Raw genomic sequence first — 19,969 nt, 5'->3', positions numbered from 1 at the left:
GTTGCCACTCATTGATTCACATCAGACTTTAGAAAACTGGCTGAACTAGGGCACAGTGTAGCATGTATATTGTGATAGTTAATGAAATGATTTCTCACCAGTGGTGCTTGGCTAACAAACAGTAGTAATTCATTGACTGGATTAGTTTCTATAATTGACTGCCAACTTTCTTAACAAGCTTGTACTCCAAAACTTTTAAACATAACACGACTCCTCTCCCTCCTCTGGAGACATCTATCTTGCATGCATTGTGAAATGGGTACAGCCTATTAAGGTATTCTTCCCTGCTTGGATATGACAGATATTCTCAAAGGAACTAAACTCATTTCTGCTAGAGATCTGAAGAAGTAAGCTTTAATTTGTCCTGCCCAAATAGCACTTCTTAGGTCAGTGCCTAAACTGGATCACCTTCCCATGAACTTTGCCCATGGACGTTCATCTGTGGACCCAAGCCATATGGATTTATTTTCATAATATACAAATCACTTTGTAGATAATGTTGGGAACAAACATTTTATTACTGATTTCCTATAAATTAGACAATGTCATTGACAAAAATTTGACTAGTTACACAGATTCTATTATGGTTTTGCATATTGACTTTTAATTATGTACTGTTTAATCAAACAAATAACAATGTCTTTCCCATGAAATGATAAAGCATGCAGTCTCTATCATGACTAATTTTCTTAGCTCATCCTTTAGATTTTGTGAGTTGAGTGAAAAATCAGAGTAAAAAATGTATGCTGAAAAGTAAGAAGGAAGCCTCTAATATTCTACAATATTCTTACTTGGAAGAATGCTTTGTTGAAGATGGGTTAGATGTTTGATTGGCACTGATTTAACTGGCACAGGCTGTTTAAATTTGATCCTTATGTCACAAAGAGATTTTTTTCAAGGTGTCCTTATGCAGCATCTCTTTCTTTAGGGGTTCACTTTTTTAGGCTGAGGTTTTGGTTCAGGACAAGAAGTTTTAATCTATTTTCTGTGATCAAAGAGATAAAATAAACAGGATGTTAAGTATCAGTTCTCCTATTAGGATTAGCATGCTACTGTTCACAGACCTATACTAACCCTCCATGCTAGTGGGTAAAAGGGCAGGAAAATTTCAGCAATTTCTTTCAGGCAAGTTGTTTAAAGTTTTTTCTCTGGGTCACTTTAGCAAATCCATGGTACTGCCTCTCAGAGAAGAGACTTTGTCCCCAGAGATGAGCAGACATGGAAATCAAGATCTGTTGACTGTGCCAGGTGTGAATAGGCTGGTGGCTGCTGAATCCCAGTCTCGGTGTCCCTCTGAATAATCTGAGCTTGCTGCTCTGAAGCCCAAAGCTATGAGATGATCCAGCAGGTCAGGGTTTCTCTTGGCCTAATTCTGAACCAGAGATATTCCCTGTCTACTAGACAGGTGGGAGAAGTCACAAATACAGAGAAAATAGGTTAGGAAGACAGAAAATACTTCTGGTGGCCCTTCTGAAAGTGGTAGAAGTCACAAGCATATTACCTTTCAAAATAGCCATCCTTCAGTTTTTGTGGTTTCTAGCCTGTCTTTGTTCATCCCAAGAGTCCTCTCAAGATCACTGTTTCCCTGTAAGGTCTGTAATTCCTCAAGCCATTCCTAAACTACACTTTAAAAGTACAAATAAAATGAAACTATTACAAGAATGTTCCTCACATTATGAAACTGTGGCGTGAACAACTTTCCAAGTGATTTATTTGTGAATTAATCTGGAAGCTTCCAGAACTTATTTTAAAGAGTCCAGTTTATAGACACATGCACCCAAGTGCAGCAGCCTGTGCTAAGGATATGTTTGGAATATATGCAGGGACTTGTTTTATGTTCATATAAAGTATAAATGTTGTTTTCTCCAGGTTGCAGTATCATGATTCTAAAACTGAAGACAAAGGGTTCTGTACTAAAATCCTGCCAACAGAATGAACAATAGTTATTAGTACTTAAGCATTTTTTATTAGAGTGTTAAAAATACTTATCTCTGCTCACCTCTGCATGACATCAGGGAGAGGGGGGACTAAGGAGTGCTAAAACATTTGCATTTGCTGTTATGTTAAACACACAACTCTTTTCCATTGCTCTCACTGCCAAGAAACTTGGTAGCAATTAATTCTTTGAAAAGCAACCATTTTCTTCAAGTGGCAGAGCTGTTCCTTTAGCAACTCCTGTTAGAAAGTTACTCACACTTAAAACCATAAGAGAGAGATTTTCTAAACCTCCCTTTGTAAGAGAAAGTTGGCCTGTAGACGTAGTGGGTGTTCATTCCCTTTAATTTCAATTTTAAGGTTCCATTGAAATCAAATCCTGACCTTCCAGAGTCAGGGTTTTCTCAGTGTGAAAGGGTTATGCAACACTTTGGTAAGACAATTGATAAGTTAGCTGTTGCCAACTGAGTGTTAATTTGCTATTAATAATTGTTATTGAATAACTTCAGGACAAACGCAAGAAGTGTAAAAGGTTCAATACAGTTCTTGTCTGGAATTAAACCCCTGCTGCAGTCTCTGGTAGCACAGGGAGCACAGACTCAGTGGCCAAATTCAGATCTGTACCTTTCATGAGACATGCACTGCTTGCACCAGCCAGAGAGCTGAGGGTCAGCCAGATATCCAACATATTTCTATTCTAGCTCTGCAGCATATGCATGTGGGCACAGAGTCCCAAGTCCATCCCTGAGAGGCAGCTAACCTGGGCAGTGCAGGGTGTCCATCAGTGAGAGCAGCATCTCAGGGCTGATGAAGGAGGGCTCCAAGAACTGGGGCTTGCATGCCTGATACAACAACACAAGTGCACTAAAGCGTTTGGGAACTGGAATCCCTTGGTTTTGGCTGTGCTTTTCTGAAAGAAGCAGCTTATCTGTGCTTCTACATACAACAAAAAACAATGGAAATATTTCAGAAGTGGGCTCAAGAGGCTGAATCATAGCTCCAGCAGAGATATATCCCACTTTCCCTTATTGACCTTTAGTATAGCTTCCCTGGCACTCTGCAATCAATGTAATCTTTTCACTATGATCATAATGGCCATTATCCTGGAGACAACAGATAGAAGTGGAAGCAATATTAAATTAGAAAAATAGCTGAAGGATTTCTTTGTTTTCTTTATGGATTTCTCATGAGTTTTTCTTTTTTCTCTCTCTTTGTTCTTCCCCTGGAGTCAAAAATATTTTTACACTGAGGGAAGTGGTTGGCCCCATTAATATTGCACACTTTTCTCTGTTTCAGTATGTTGCCAACAGTAAGGTGTTATTTAGGGAAAAATATAAATGCATAATAAACAGATCTATACAATCATTGCTGAACTAAAATAGCAGTTAGGAAAGTATTTTTATTGTGAAAAATGGCCCTGTAAGACTTGCTGGCTATTTGTAATGTTGCAATGTAACTCAGATAAATTGGTGCCCAGGAGTGTGACATTTCAAAAGCTTGAAAATACACTATTTTTTTCTGGGCCGCCATTTTTGTAATTCTGCTAGCTATTTTGCAGGAGCAAGAAGCAATTCCTCTATGCCCAGGCAGTTCAATTAGAGTGTTGTAGATGTTGTCAGAAAGGCTCAAACATGAGTGCCCCAGAGCAACAGTTGAGATTACATGAAGTATCCTGTGCCCCTTCTCCCTGGTAATTGACATTTCTGGTCACTTGTGTGCAATGTTATTAAATAAGTTTTTAAGTAATGACTCATTTTTCTTGTAAACTTTGTATGACAAACCCTCTCATTTGGGGTTAGACATGCATTTCTTTTTAGTAAAAATAGGTTTTTAGATGAAGACTTCCACAGGGACAAAGGCTTTTTTCTATTAAGTATTTCTACTAACGTAAGTAAAAGTTCACCAGATTCTAGAGATGGATGTAGGGCAGCCTGGTAATGTTATCTGCTTATCTGGCATATTCAGAATGCAGATCATGAGTTCAGGATCCAAAATCCATAGTGAATTCACACTGGAGTAAGAAGGGAAGAAGCAGATCCGGCACTGGGGTTAAATAGCAACCCCAGCTACATGAAGGTTGGGCAAACAGCACTGCACTTTGGGGGCAGAAATCTGCACTGCACTTTAGGGGTACTGGAGAGTTTGGATGTGCAGCCAAAAGCTGGATAAACTGTACAGAACCCAGTGGGATGGAGCAGTGGATCAGGACAGGTGGTGCTGTGGCCCCTGCACCACACTCTGGGACTGAGGCATCGCTCAGGACTGGATTCACCCTGGTGAATCCATCACTCTTGTGCTTTGCTGTTCAATCTGCCAAGTCCCAGCAGGGCTGGAGCCCCTTGATCCCCGTGGCTCTGTGTGCACAAAGCAGGGCTCCATCTCTGTCCCTGATCCAACACAGCTCCTGTGCCTTTGAGCACCCCAACATCTCTCTGCACCCACACACAGACAAGGGGCACTCTTGGAGTTTAGGAATTCAGCTCACCAGCAGCACAGCAGCACACAACACATCTATTTCACAGTCTGAGCAACCAGCCTCAGCTCCAATCCTCAGAGGCATGCATGGGGATAAGGAGATGCAGCCCTTGGTCTGAGTGCTGAGACTGCTTACAGGGCACCTGCTCTCATCCTCAGTGCTGCCCCAGTAATCTGAATAATTGCAGTCTTCAGAACTTTCCCCCTTTGTTTCTTCACTGTCTTCATGCAAAAAAAAAGATGATTTGTGCACATTTAGGAGTCATAGATTTGCTTCATGCTTCTGCTGCAGTTTTCAGACAATGGCCTTGATTTCCTTGCTCTGAAATGGGACAAAAAGATGTTTTCTGATCTATCTATGTAGTTGCTTTGTAAGGACAAGAACGTTTTCCTACTGTATGTGCATGCAATGCTCAACACAACAGGATGCTGATTTTCTAAAGCAAAGCACAAACTGTCTTGTTAACCTCCGGAGTCTTCTGAAGCCAAGAAATGGGAAGCACTTCTTATAGGTGAGCTGTGACAAGCCTATTCCTCTTAATTTTCTGATTTTCTACTAGGAGTTTGCACTGACTGCTATGAAAAATGGTCACTGACCAGTTGTCTAAAATCCTCTTGGTAACAAGCAATGGTTTTATTTTTGCAATTTGGAAATTGATTCAGTCTTGTGATGATCAGCCTTCATAGAGGTGTGACTTAAAAATCCATTTCCTAGTGATGATAAATAGCAGTCTGGATTTAAAGCCTTTGAAAAAATCACTGTATGTGTCTTAACACCAGGGGATGAGACAACATGGCACGATGCAGACTTGGTGTTTTAACCCTGAGGCTTAAATGTCATAATGCAGCATCACTTGGTGTTACTGCTTAAGAGACATACAACAATAGAAAATAAAATTATGGAGTATGGTTTCAACAGTTTCAGTTTCAGGAATCAGAACATGCTATAACTCTTGGAACTACATTTGTGACATTTCACATGGAATCATTTCATGTGCCATTAAGTAGCTGGTTTAGCTTAATTTTCTCATAAATGACATCAGCATCATTATCTACATCAAATCTAGCACTAGTACTGAGTTGGATTTTAGGTGTATCTCTAGCAGGGACTGCAAGTACATTCTGGTACAAAGAAAAGAATAAACCAAATGCCCTAATCACAGTTTCTGCTACTATCTGCTTTCTATCTCAACATTCATTTGACCTGGAATGTTCCCTTAGAGGGAAGCATTACCATTTTCTGTTGACAAAAGCACAGTTGTGAGGTCTGGGGGAGAAAAGCAACAATTATTGAACAAGCACACATCAATTCCTAAAATTGCTGTTATGTTAAATGCATGGTGTACCACTTGAAAATCTGTTATTATAGGCTGCTGCTAAAGAGAGCAGCAATTTTTATCCTTGTGCCTATAGCCTGATAAATAATCATGAGATGAGGAGCTTGGAGAAACTTTCTAGTGCATGTGAAGGGTTAAATCCGATTTTACTCCCTGAGTCCTATTCAAAAAGGAACTACTTGCTTTATCTGGAACATATTCCAATTCACCTTGCAGAAATGATCCCACTTAGTCTCTCCAAAGTGGTTTGAGATCAATTTGGGATCTGTATCTAAATCCCTGACTAGTGGGAGCTGCAACAAAGGTCACAGAATATAGAGAGATTACCCTGCATCAGAAATAAAAAACCACCAAACAAACAAATAAACAAACTGGAAGAGAGTTCCTCCAGCAAAGTAATTCAGAGGATAATAGTACTACAGAGAGGAGTTCTTCTTATTGTTGTTATAATCATTGTGTCTTCAGTCTGTCAGATACTGACAGGCGCCTCTTCACCTTTGTAAAAGAGAAAAATAAACGATCAGATTGCCAAACCCATAGACTTTGATATCTGATCATGTCTAGACAGCCTCTGTCCCTGCCTTTTAAAGACAGTTGTCAAATGCTTTGCATCAATAATTTGAAATGCTGCTGTTTTCAAGGCGTTGCACATTAATGTCACCTCCCTGGGTCCCAAGCGCCTGCCTCTTCCACACGTTACTTTTTGGTAATAATGGATACTTGCTTGTCTTTAGTTTTAATAATCATGCAGAACCAGCAGCTTCAGTATCTGAATAAACTGCCTCACAAATTAATCCGTGCAGAACAAAGCTGTTTTAAGTCTATGACAGCCAATAAAGTAGTTTGTGATGCATTATCCCTGCTCTGTGCTAAATACTAGTGCGAGCTGCAGAGATGGAAGAAAATTTTATTAGAAATCAAATTCTCTTGGACTTTTTGCCAAACTGTAAAACTGGATTTTATACATTATACATGATCATTTAATGTAAGTCCTAAAATTTCAGAGGATTATATGAGACTACAAGCTTTAGGGAATTAAGAGACAGAGCTGACAATGGAATTGCCCTTGTGATTGGAAACAGTCTTGGGTAGGTTAGATGCCTTGCAGGCAGTCAGAGTGCAAATTTCTCTCACTGGCAAATAGAATCTAAGTCTTTGAACAGAACTGAACTGTTTGTGGTTGAATTGTAATAAACTTCCCTTAGCTCAGCTGCTCACTTGTTAGGCATTTAAATTGTGCTTGTAGGAAATAGCTGAATGATGTGTAGCAGTTTTGCATCAATGCAGAAGGAACTGACCAGAGCTATCATTAATTCATTTTCATTTTTTATATTGGATATGGAAAAAAAATAGTTGTATATTGAACTAACTATTCCTCTTGCTTCTGATTATTCTCAGATTACATTTAACTCTACCATCTATCTGTTCAAGAAATCTATGTCCCTAAAGCATTTATGAAAATAGCATGGGGTAGATGCTGACATATTAATGTTGATGGATATGCAGAGATAGTGAGGGTTTTGAACATAGCACATTGTAGATGTGAAGACCTTAGTGTAGAAATGATCTCCTGAGTAAAATCTATGTGAGATATATAGGAGTTGCAACACAGAATATTGGCTTATTGCACTCCATAGATTTGAAACCATCTCTCTTGGATGGCAGTGGAAAACTTCAATATACTTACATGAATTATAAATGATGTCTGATTCTCTTGTTGAAGTAGGTACTATATGTTTTTCTAACATAGGCCCTTCAGCCTTTAAAAAGCTCCTTGGTATGTGCAAAGGCGAAAGATCTGCATTTGGAAACATTTACTGCTGTCAATATCTTTGTGTAAATTGTGTACCCTACTGGAAATATTTTTGTTTTAATTAGGAGTGCCACAGTTATTCCCTTAAAGTCATGGCTTTTAAACAATTAGTTTGGATGTGGAATTGATCTGGAAGAAATAATGCTCACAAAGATGCAGTGTAGGAAACCAGAATTGATTCAAGGCGACAATTCCTAAATGGTTCAGACATTTTGGTGCCTTGGAATGAACATCTTTTCTGTCAGCTCAGGAATGTAATAATGCGCAACAAGGCAGATCAAAGACAAGAAATCATCGCTTTGCTTATCGGATTCTCAGCAGTGATACAATTTACATTCTTTTAGATGTCTTTGCATTGTTTTTATTGCAAAACAGAAAAACTGGAAGTGCCTATTGCCAGTCTGAGATATTAACCCTTCATCATAATTACAGTAAAGGCCTCAGGACATGAATAGCTGGATAAAATTCAGAATGTTTTTGGACAGGATCTTTTAGATTCCACAGTGATGATGAAATTGTTGGGAGCATGTGAGGTTCCAGATAATTCATCAACCAACAGAACTTTTAAACTTTGCATGCACTTCCTTAGGGCTGGATCCAGATGACTTTTCCCATGCTGAATAGTGCCACAGACCCTTCACAGCCCAGAGTGAATTAAGTAATTTTGGCATAGTGAGGCAGATCTATGCCTAGGCTGAGAATCTGCCTTAAAAACTGCAGTGTTGCACATGGACAGAAATATGCAAGTGGCTTCTTATTAAGTTGAAACCTGAAGATTTTTTCCCTGCATAGATCTCATCATAATATCAGCTGGGGGAAGTGGCTGCTTGCAGTGCTCTGTCCACAATTCCTGGAAAGCACTGCCCTCAATATGAACAGTCAGGCTGGGAATAGGGGAAGTGGTAGGCAAGGCATTAGCCAAACTACCCTAGCAAAGGTCAGTTAAGGATAAAGGAAGCCTGGCAGACTGCTGGATGTAAGAATTGCTTTTTGCAAAAGGGACTTAATGGAGAATAGAATGCATTTCCTAAAAGAACAAACTCCTAAGGATTCAGTGCAAAGGGTTTTTATGTGTGCCAAGAGCAGAAGGTGGCTCAGACTGGAGTGTGCCAGTGGGAATGACTTTTACTGTGATTCAGGTCCATGGAAATGTGTGTGCACGGCAAATCTGAAGGATCTTCACCTGGCTTAAGGAGGATATTGTCAGAATTGGGTTCTCTAGAAACTGTCTGGTTCCAGCCCTTCCAGTGCCTGTCATCCAGCTACTCCAAAACTAAATGTGAATCACAAACCTGACACATTTCCCAGTCTGATGGCACAACTGGAGTCATTGCCATTGATCCAGTGGAAGGCTTACCCTAAAAAAGTGTGTGAAGAGCATGATGGTAAAGAGTCTGAGCAGTTCAGTGGCAGAGTGTCACTGCACAGGAACACACCCAGAGTCACCTGTGCATGGGGTGGTCACTGAAGAAAAGGACACAGACTTGAAAATGAACTGAAGTCTTTTAAAAGAACCACAACTTTCAAAAGGGTGCCTAACAGAGTTTGGAAAAAAATTGGAGTTAAATAAGGAGAAAGTTGCCTGCAACATTACATTATCTAAGCTCTGACAGAACACTTTTTCATCACAGATCTCAAGACATCTTAAAACCAGAGGTAGGTATCATTGTTTCTGTTGCATAGCTTGGGAAACCCAGAGAAAGAGGAAATTCTGCTTGCCTATTTTCATTCAAAGCTGAGTCTAAAGCTGGAAAAGATGGATTTCCTAATTCAATCCATGCCTGCTATCATGTGACCCCTAAGTCACAGATGAATGAACTGTAAAATATAGAGGAACAAGTTGATGAATATTAAAGTCATGTTTGAAATATTTGAACTGATATTTTTGCACCTTGATCTCTCTTCTTACTGTACCCAGCTGCCTTTCATTTTCTGCTGCCTGTGTGCTATGCTTTTCTTTTTCATATTCATGATATAATTTAGCTCTGCTAATGGTTTTAAGGAAGTTGTTCAATTTTTGTTCTACATTCCTTTGAAGATTCTGTACCAAAATCAATTATAAATATCAGAAGATGTTGGTGTTTTATACAAATTATAAGCCAAATTCCATGTTAGACTAGGCTGATTAAAATGAAATAACTGGAACAATGTCTATTTATCCTAGAAAAGATTTTTTATTATTATTATTGTTAGTGCCACTGTCATTTTCAGACTTCATTTCTACAAGTTCAAAGCCTTCATCTAGAAAATATGCCTTTTTTTTCCAATGTAAGGCTCTCATTGCTGTCATTTCTTAGTGGCAATGCAGCCTGTTCAGTGCTCCTGCACCCTCAAAGGGAGCTGATAGGAACTGATGGAGTGTTGCAAACACAGACCCAGAGGAGATGTTTTTACAAAAGAGAAAACATGGAGTGTATTGCAAATACATTGTCAGAAGATGTTATGTCTCCTTATTTTAGTGAAAAGACAGTGATCCCTCCATGCCACAGGTCCACTACCTGTATGTTCAGCTGACATGAGAACGTGTACCTGGACCAGAGTGTTTGCTGCACAGCAGTGCAGGGACCATTTCCAGTTCATGAATCTATAATTGCAGCATGTAGCATCACAAAAATATCTCATCTGATTTTTTTTTTTAAATTTTCTTCTGCAGCAGTTTTTTATGAAATTAGGAGGAGGGGAAATGGGCACTGAGAGCAAAGAAGCCTCCAGCAGGTTTCTGTGGCTGCACTTTGTGGTGCATGTGTGCCTTCTCAGTGGTGGTGAAGAGGGGATCTAGGTGCTTGTTCCTGAGGACATCATGATAGCAGGAGGCTGGTCCTGGTGCTTGTTCCTGAGGACATCATGACAGCAGGAGGCTGGTCCTGGTGCTTGTCCCTGCACCACAGCAGTCAGTGATGGATGTGTGCTCCTGGAAATGGAAACACACCCTCCTCAGGGACAGGGGTGGTGAACATGGAGCAGCTGCCATTCTTGCTTCAGCTTGCTCTTAGTAAGGAAAATTTCTTCCAAAAAGCTGAAAAATGTTTAGTAGAAATGCCATTTTCCCTTAGGAAATGAGTTCAGCTCATGGAACAGTTAGAAGACAGGATGAGTTGGAGAGCCCAAATTCTTACACAGGCAGGTAAGTGCAGCAGTCCTGCATTTGCTGTTTGCTGCATGCTCCACACACTCCAGGGGAGCACTCAGAGGCAGCTCTGCAGGTGCCTTTGCACTGCAGCAAGGTGGGGTACATGGGGCTGGAGTGAGAATAAGCAGCAAATGAGTGAGCACAGAGCCACCAGTGAGCTAAAGACAGAAATGGAACCAAGGCTTTTGTCTCTCTGGAATGCAGAAATACAAAACTGTCTCCTGAATGGGTGAGAGGGTGACAGTAAGATGGAATGACAGATACTTGGAGTAAGCAGGAACATTTGAGCTCTTAAAACAGATTTCACTGAAATCATCTGATATTTAAAGTATGTTATCTCTTGGGCAAATTAGAAACAGATTTCTCCCCTTTTTTTACCCTTATTCACTCCCAAACTTTTTCTGAGAGATTACATAAACTCCTGTCAGGGTCATGTGTTTGTGCAGTGCTAAATATTAGGGAAGTCAATATTTGATTATAACACTTAAAGAAGCAACTTGCCATTGAACAAAACTCACCTTAAAGAAAAGCAAATGGCAACTGGTTGCCTTTAGGTTTGTGCAGGGGTTACTGGAACCTCAGGAGAAGTTACTAGATTGAAATTTGCCTCTGTTGACCATGGGTTGATAGTTCAACTCTGTTAATCCTAGAAAAGAATGAGGAAGATATAGTTTAGCCTTTTGGGAGCTAAGGAAAAACATTTTCACTTCTGCCCTCCTGACTCTGTTTGCTGTCCCTGGTCCATGAGCAGGGGATATGGGCTGAGTAAGAGAGAACAGATGGAGATTTCACATTTGAAGAAGAGGAAAGAGGAGCACTGGGAAGTGCTGTGGTGTGGACAGGAAGATATGGGGGTATGGTGGAGCAGAACAATTCTTAATTCATCCCCATATACACACAGTTGTGCATGGCAGCTAAAGAAATCAAAAATGTAGAAATCCTCATAGGGTGTTCATCCAATAAATATTTCTTCATATTTGAGGACATGGTTTAGAGGTCTTCCATTTCTGTTGTATTTATCCTTTTGCCTTAGCAGGTGACTACTTTGCCTTTCCCATTACTTGGTTTGTAATTTTTCAACTAATAACACTATGTTGTAATGCACACAAACTAAGTACAATAAAACTAAAAGTATATAGTGCAGAAAATACAAAGGATCTCAAATAGCTTCACATAAAATAATATCTAGGAGCTTTAAGACTGAGCTGCATTGAAGGCTGAAAAGCCAGCCTAAAAAGATAAGACTTCAATTTTGTCTTAAACTAATTCACTGAATCTGCATTTCTGATGTCAAGTAGAAGCGAATTCTGTAGCTCTCATGAATAGCAAGCAAAAGCCCTACAGCTATGAGAATTTAATATGAATCTTTTATTTTGCATGTCTGGGATTTTTAAAAATATATTTCTTTTCAAATGTTCTGAAATCTCTGTGGATTTTTGATCATATGACTTTCATGGGATTTTATTTCCCACAATTGTCCTTACATTCCAAATTACTAAATGAAACATTCTCCTGGAAAAAAAACATGTTAACACAACAAATAGCTTTGAAATGACAGCCACGATTCTTTGGAGCAGAATGCTTTCAAGTGGAGAAGTTCCTTGCTGTACTGCTTTCTCTTTGAAAAAAAACCCAGTCATTCAAGAGAAGCTGTGGTACACGTGATGAATGCACACTTAGAATTATGTGTCAAAAAAGAAGAAATACAAATGAAAGATCATCCAGGGGATTTCAGTTCTGAGTCTGCTGCAGGGTCATTAACCCAACTTGGAGTGCTCAGAGATGAAGAGAGGAGAGGAAGAATGATTTTATGCCTAAAGTTCAAGAAATCTACATTAATTCCAGCCTTTCTGGCATTTTCTGTCCTCCACTGCCAGTGACCAATGTCCAACAGTTTCCCTGTCTTCTTTTGTCTGTCTGATGGGCTTCACTTACAAACTTCTGGGACAATTGAGGTCTCCTCTTCTGTGACTGCAGGGTGGAGCTGAAATTGAGAATTTCCTTCAGAACTGTTGAGTGCAAGAAAACAGATGAATACAGATAGTGGAGAGCAGACATAACACCCCAGACTGATAACATAATTATTGCTATTGCTTGATACACTTCTCTCCCTCCTTCTGCCAGTGGGATCTTCTGTAATCTCCAAGTGAGTCTGTGCTGCCATGACTGCAGAGTTTATCAGTATATCTAAACTTTATTCCACCCATGCTGGGACACACTGCAGCCCCCAAGGATAGGGTTCATTTCAAGCCCAGTGCCAGGTCCACTGAGATGGATGGTGCTTTTTGTGACTGCCACATTTTTGCTCTCTGAGCCAGCTGGTTGAACAGAATCCATTCAAAGAGCTGATGGCTCTTACTTAGACATCTTCATCTTTGCACCACCTGCAGGAGAAAAATGCCAGTGAGGGGCTAAATTCTCTGGAACATTTCATTTATATTTGCAAGCTCCCATCTATAGCCAGGAGTGCTAGAAAAATAGTAAGAACTCTTCAGTTCTTTTTGTTATGCTATCCAGAGAAAAAGGAATAATAACAAGCTTCTCTTGTCCCCCTGGCTGTGCTCTGACAGTGCAGAGGGGTTTCAGTACGTGTGCTGAGGTTTGGGAGCACAGAGCCACTGCAGCACACAGCAGCTCTGATCCAGGTGTGCCCTTGTGCCAACTGTGCTGCCTTGCAGAGAGGGAATTCTGCTCCTGGCAGAGACAATGTGTGTTGGGCACATGCTTACAGAAGGGCAGATGCACAGGGCATTTTTCAATTGTCTGGCTCTTCCAAACTTCCAGCAGCTCTTATTAATATTTGAATGATGTTTCTAGTGTGCTTCATGTGGACTTGGCAAGCTCTGTCTTCCAATTCCCTCTGCAAACTCCTAAGCCTTGTGCTTCCTTAGTGCCATGCTCAGCCTCCCCTCAAGTCATGCAGCTGAGATCATGAGAACCATTTCCTGGGCATGGCTTAGAGCAGGTTTGGGGTTTCTCTTCCATCTGTTAGCAGGAGCCTCCAACTTCCTGCTCCCACCCCCAGCCCCAGAATAACATCTGTTCTGGTGAGCTATCCAGTGATGCTGCTCTGAGTGCTCACCAAAGAGCACTCCAGCCTACCTGTAAGGAACAGTCAGTAAGGAAATGTGCTCTGCAAGGCTCTACCCTGTCCTGTTTTGCTCCTTGTAGGGGAAAATGCAATTCTGTTTCCTTTGGTTGCAAAGTCCCAGCAAAGGTCAGATATGGTTCTGGGGCTTTGTCCTCAAGACATGAGCTGGAATTCCAGATCATAGTATTCAATGTTTAGTTTTGATTACTGCTGGCTGAACTTCTTTTCCTTTTATAGAGTTGCTAATGGTCACCAGAATCTCCTAGGGTTTCCTATAAATTGTCCCCTTTCCACAGGGAGCAGATACAGTGATTATAAAATGATAAAAATGTGAGAGATCCCTTAAGGGTGGTCACAGATCTGTGGTGTCCCTTGTTCCATCTCCCTTCCTCCCAGCAGAAATGGTGCTACCATGGTTTATTCACTTTGTTCTATTCACTTTGTGCTGCTGTGAAATACCTTTGGCTCTCAGGTGCTCGATTTATACCAGATTGTTTCTGGGAGGTCAGAGCTCACACTGTCGAGAGAGATGCAAGTGAGCAAGTACAGTGCAGGCACAGATTTATCAGGGATGGTAAACTGGTAATAACTTCACCTAAACTTTGTACAATCACTTGCTGGTCATCCCTTACTATTTTTTTCATATTGAAGTTATATCTGAGTCCATTAGAGTCACATCCATCAAACCCTGGGCAGAATATAACATTTTTCTTCTAACTGTTCCCTGTTTTCTCAGTCCTGGATTACTCCTTCATGGGTAAAACATGCCCACAGGAACCTGAACATCCAGTGCTAAATAACCAACGTTTTCCAGTGTGGGAGGAAAAAAACACCAAGCAATTTGTAATCTTTTCCAAATGAGGAACATTTGAGGAAACAGGCACATCTCCCTCTGCAGGAGCACCTGGATGGGAGCAGAAGTACCTGACACTATTCCCAGGTGGGAAATGGGTTTCCCAGTCTGCAGCAGTTTGCAAAATTTTAGAAATAATAATTTTAAAGTAGGATAAAATTGAAAATGGAAAAATCCAAAGTGACTGATCATCTCATGCTGTCTCCCTTAAGCTCCTTGTTTCAATAATTCTGAAAATACTGACAGTCTATTAGACCAGGAAATGAAACTTCTTGGCAAACAAGGTATTTGCTAATTTTGGTATTTTGTGTGAGTCAGAAATGTGTGGAGGGAAATATATTGAAACTAACCCTGTCTTGTGAACTCTTTCATATTGCATAACTGACATTTGCCAATAAAAAATGTTACATCATATGGTTTCTGAAAACATCCAAAAGAAAAGGCATTAAAAGCTGCTGCAAACACTTTCCCACAGAGCATTGAACTGGTCACACTGGATTTTCACAATGGCCATTGTGACAAATGTCTCTTTGTGTTCAACACCAATTAATTGCTAAATAACCATGTTCATTTATGAACTTACACTTTCCTGCATAATTTGCTTAATCACAGAACTACTCTCTTCCATTTCTTTATTTCATGCTTTCAGCTGCTTGATGAAAGCAAGTGGATGGAAAAACCCAACTCTTTGATATGGGAGTACAGCTTCTAGAAATCAGTAAAAAAGTTATGCTTCCCTTGATAGCATTTTCACACCCACATGTATTCAAAACTCTTAACATTTTCATTTTGGCTTCTGGAAAGTGCATTGTAAAGTGAAAATTATGGCTACAGGGTTAGAATTGTGGTGTTCAAAAATCTACAAAGTAGTCTTATTTAATTATCCACAATTGTCTTTTTCTTCTTACTGAGAAATAGTGTGTTACAGGTTCTCAGGATTTCCTTTGAGTTATTCTAAAAAGCCTTGCACATTACTTATTTGCTTAGTGCATTTTTGAACCGAAGCATTTAATGTTGGAAAATAAGCAGTAAATATATCATAGCTAATTGGAGAAAAAGAAAGATTTTGTGAAAGAATTTGAGCTTCTGTGACAGCTTTAAAGTTACAGTGAGATGTGATTTTATTGTCTTGATTTCTGAGACCTATGTTGAATTCTAATTGCATTAAATGAGCAAAATATGTTAAGAGTTAGGGAAACTTCCAGGAGACAAAATAATTGGATCAAATGTGTGAGTAATGGGAAGAATGGAAATTCCTGCTTAACTAGCCTGTATTGATAGCAGGTCATTCAAGGATCTCCATGGTAACAGTGAAAAAATATGCAAATATTTTTTATTTTCAGAAAGCTCTTTATTGAAATCAATATGACACCTGAGAAGTGTCTAAACACAAAGTTACTAGAGTTTGAGTGGGCAGTGAAGAGTCAAGGACATAATCCACTAAGAATTGAATGTCCCCTTTGGAGTGATTTAGTTATTTCTGGCTCTGGATCTTCAGCAGCAGATCCCTGATGATTCAAGGTGTGGAAGGCCAGGGGGCTGATCCTCACTGAAGCAAATCTCTGCACATAAAAGGAGATTCTTTAGCACTGGTTTCACCCACAGCTTTTAACTCTGTCACTGGGAAATTATAAAACCAAAATAGATGGATGGCATCTTATTGTTCTGGAAGCTTCTAAAGACATTTTAGTGACAGTGCCTCTAAAATAAAACTTTACAGTTTCCACTTATCCCATATTATTTTATGTAAATCAGAAGGGGGAGAAGAGATGTGGCATTCTCTAGGTGACAATAAAATAAAGCATTGCTCTGAAATTGCCACACTGATCCCATTTAGAAACACAAAGTGAAATAACACATTGAGAGTTTCTTTGTGGAGACAGAAGTGTTGAGATGAATTGATTTGGGGAAAAGACACTGAGCTAGAATCTGACCTGAATTACAGCTACAAAGTAAGGACTTCAGGAGTGCCTGGGTGAAAAGTCAGATGGATGCACACAGTTTTGGCTGGTCCTGGCAGCTTTAAAGTCACAGATGTGCCAACACACTGCCTTGGTGGGAAAAGTGCCCTGGTCCCTCTGGGCTGCTCTGCCCTGGCTGGACACAGACTCTCTCTTGTGCAGAGGCTTTTTGAAAAACCCAGATACAGACTAATTTTTCTTTTGTTTCTCTTGGGAGTGCTGTAAAGACCTTGTGCTTCCTTGTAGTGACACCTGCCTAGTCATGCAGAGGTGTGAGAGAAGTCTGTGCTGGTCAAGGAGAAGGGACAAGACTTTCCCCAGAAGTTTGGAAGGAAGTTGGCTTGGAGCTGTCACAAGGATCTTCCTCTATCATTTCCCAATCAGATAAGAGGTGACTCTGTAGGTCCTTTATGTGTTTATTTATCTGTGCTGTCCCAGTGTCATGTCTGTCCTTTGTCCCACGAAGGGAAGCCCTGGCACAGGAATTGCTGTGTGCATTAAACAATGTTTGTGCCCTGATTATTATCAGACCACAGGACATCTCTTCACTACTTTTTTGAACCAATATTCCCATTCTGTAAAACCAGGGGTATGGCAATTACAGAATTTCAGTGGTCCCTTACTCAGAATGCCTTTGGGACCAGTTTCTGCTGCACAGGGGTGTGTGGTGGGGGAGAGAGGGTGTGTGTCACAAAAAAGCATCCCAGGTCGTGGAGAGATAATGAAACAGAGAATGCTATCAGAAGCTAAAGCTGTCTTAGCTTTTCAGCACCAGATGTGGTTTCTTTGTGGAGTTATTTCCAGTGGTGACACATGGTGGCTGATAGGTTGTGTATTCAGCTCCCCAATTAGTTGTCTTTGCATGAGGTCCACTTTTATCAAATTAAATAGAACAAAACTCAAGACAGATGCTACCTGCTGATCAATATGCTGTGGCACAAATGCCACATGAATGCTGTGACAAAAACCCCAAAGGCTGAAAAATCCAGATTGTCATTTAGTTACAGCTAGAGTTTAAAATTTTACTCATCTAAGTTCCAGCATCAAAATATCTGTTAACTTGTCCTCTCTTACAAAAGGGGTCTCAACCTGGAAACATTCATAGCTGATTTTATTACATCTTGCTTCAAAGTCCTTGCAGTTGTTCCAAGGACTCTTTGTTATTAGAATATTCCAACTTGGCATAGCCCAGCTCGTAGTATTTCTATCATCAATAAATTTTCTGTGAAAAAAAGGGAGATATGAAATAGAAACTATTCTGGACAAATAGGTAGCAAGCAGTATGACATGAGTTATTCTCCACCTCATAATTCAACATCTCTTTAGGATGCAGCAGAGTTGGTGTGGTGTGCCCTGTGGCAGCTCCTGAACCAGTAATTCTCTGTTCAGTGTGGCTTTGTAGATCCATAGAGCTTCTGTGACCCTCTGCTGTGAGTGTGTAAAGGGATCACTGAGCCCCCAAACCTGGGAGCTTCTCCCACAGGGGGATCTCAGCACCTGCCTGCCCCAGGCCAAACACAGTGATCTCAGGGGTTTTTATCCTCATGAGTCGGTAAAAAGCAAGAAAATAAATATTACAGTCTTGACAATGGTTGAGACTTAACTTTATTAATAAATTAATATTCTCTGGACAAATCATGCCCAAATCTTAAAAAAAAAAAAAAGTAGAACCTTCCCTAAAATTTGTTTCAACAAAAAGCTGGAAGCACTATCTCTGTCAGCACAGATCCCCCTCTCCATTGTGTGTACATGTGCAAACTGTTCAAACTACCCCTTATGTCAAGGATGTGGAATGGAAAGAAAAGTGTGAAGACTGTTTCCCACATATGTTGAGAAAAAAAAAATCTGCAGCAGGCAATAAAGAATCTGGTAATGGGAAAAGTATCTGAAGTTATGTTACAAGGTAAAAGATGAGACTGTGGCTGTGAAAGCAAACTAAAACAAGAGAAGGGATAAAATACCTTTTCACCAGATAAAGTGATGGTCCTGTGATGCCACAGTGTTTGAAGCATTGTGGGAAGGGAATTTTAAGGGTTTTGGAACCTGGCCCAGCTGCCTTTGCTGATGCTGATATTACACAAATTTCCCTCTCAAATAACCATATAAATGTAATTCTGACCAGAACAGCACCCAGCCAATGAAAGTCTGAGTAAGGAAAGGTTGCACTGCCCTAAGAAGGAGCAAGATGTTTTCCACAATAGGATTTACAGGCCAGGGAAGGAATCCCCACTTGGAGCTGTAACACTGGAGAGTTGTAAATAAATACTTGGAGAATATACTTCACTTGGCAATCATAATGTGCTACCTTAAAGTATGTTGGATGTGCTTTAAATATTACATGTGAATGCCAGGCCTGTCTTGTAATAATTTTTAGAAAATATCCATAATCTTGTCATTTTAACAGCAGAACAACTTTTCTGGCCTTTTCATCTTTCTTGGTGTATTAGGAGCTGAGAAATGTGGACTTTTTGCACATAAAAATTTCATTTGCTGTTGTTATTGCTTTGCAGCTGTGCAAGTAACAGTCAACTAGATTTCAGACAAGCAAAGTAAATTAAGAAAATATAAAGATCCAAGCACAATAAAGCTACTTTGGAGTCATTACAAGACATAAATGTGGAGCCAATCTCAGGTCAAATCCAGGTCTGGCATCAGCAGTCACAGCTCCAACCTCTACAGGAAGTGCCTGCAAACATCAGGGTTAACTTCACCTATCAATCAAAATTTGGGTTGATTGGAAAATAGTGTTAGGCTTTGGAAAACAGCATTAACAGTACGACAGAATCACAGAATCATCAGTGAAAGATTCTTGTCAACATGACTTCCATTCATTTATTTCACAATTCAAAAGCAGCATTACTGTGCATGCAGATGAAGGCTATCCAGTTTTGTACAGCATATAGAATGTGAAACAAAGCTCATTCACTTTTCTACCTCCAAATTTGCCCTAAATTAAAGAATAAATAATAAAAGGAATGCATGCACAGGAAAAACAATTAGGGGAATTATTTTTGCCAGGAAGAAATGTGTCCACTTGTCACAGGGACTTTTCAAATATGCTTGCAAGAAAACAATTTGTTCTTTAGATATTAAAAGATACTCAGCCTGTTGCTGTCAACAATACAAGATGGGCAAGTGACACAATTCCTGCCTGAGCTAAATGAATGGTTAAAATATATATGGATATCTTTTTTTTTGTTCTATTCATTCCCTATCTTTGATATTACTGCATGGTAAAGGTCATGGTAACAGCTGAATCATTCTTTTGCTATTATTAAAGCAGTGTTAATTAAGCTAATCTGGAGCAGCTCTCTGACAGCAGTTCTTTCCCCCTTAAACTAGGGGCTGGCAGATTTAATCTGGCCAAGAACTAT

This window comes from Catharus ustulatus, chromosome 13 (genome assembly GCF_009819885.2).
Source record: "Catharus ustulatus isolate bCatUst1 chromosome 13, bCatUst1.pri.v2, whole genome shotgun sequence".
Lineage (NCBI taxonomy): Eukaryota > Metazoa > Chordata > Aves > Passeriformes > Turdidae > Catharus > Catharus ustulatus.
This window is presented reverse-complemented; position numbering follows the sequence as displayed.